The sequence below is a fragment of the Condylura cristata genome, unplaced genomic scaffold (assembly GCF_000260355.1).
Source record: "Condylura cristata isolate star-nosed mole 26May11 unplaced genomic scaffold, ConCri1.0 scaffold00025, whole genome shotgun sequence".
Taxonomy (NCBI): domain Eukaryota; kingdom Metazoa; phylum Chordata; class Mammalia; order Eulipotyphla; family Talpidae; genus Condylura; species Condylura cristata.
The window spans coordinates 105,178-105,715 of NW_004567126.1; positions in this window are offsets into that span (position 1 = coordinate 105,178).

The following is a 538-nucleotide window of genomic DNA, read 5'->3' on the forward strand; positions in this document are numbered from 1 at the left end:
CTATAAGCTATACAAAAATAGTCTAAAACAAAGAAAAAAAATAACAAATAAATGCCTAAATCAATGTATAAAAAAAATTTTAAAAATTATAAATATATTATCTTTATCAGTGCCTCATTCTTAATGTGCATCTCTGAATTGTGAACATTTACTACTTATTTCAAGTGTGAACAGTGAGGTGAGATAATTCTGTAAGTACTCTTTAAGCAAACATAAGATTAATAAGTTTTGGTTTCTTCTTAAATCAGTAAATTTATCCCTTTCCATATTAGAGCCTTTTTGACCCATGCATGAATTGAAGTGTGTTTCTAATGTGTAAGTATGTTCAATTTTTACATTTTGATTCTTTTTGTAAATAAGCAACAATTGGTAAGTGACATTTGGGATGTGTTGAGATTTTCCTGTTGGCCTTCTGTGCCAGAAACTGAATTTTCCATTACCATTTAAATAGATTCTTTTTTCCTTAGAGAAAATTTACTTTTTTTTCTAGCCAGAAGACTCTTACTCCATTTTCCTAACTAATAATTAAGATGGCATA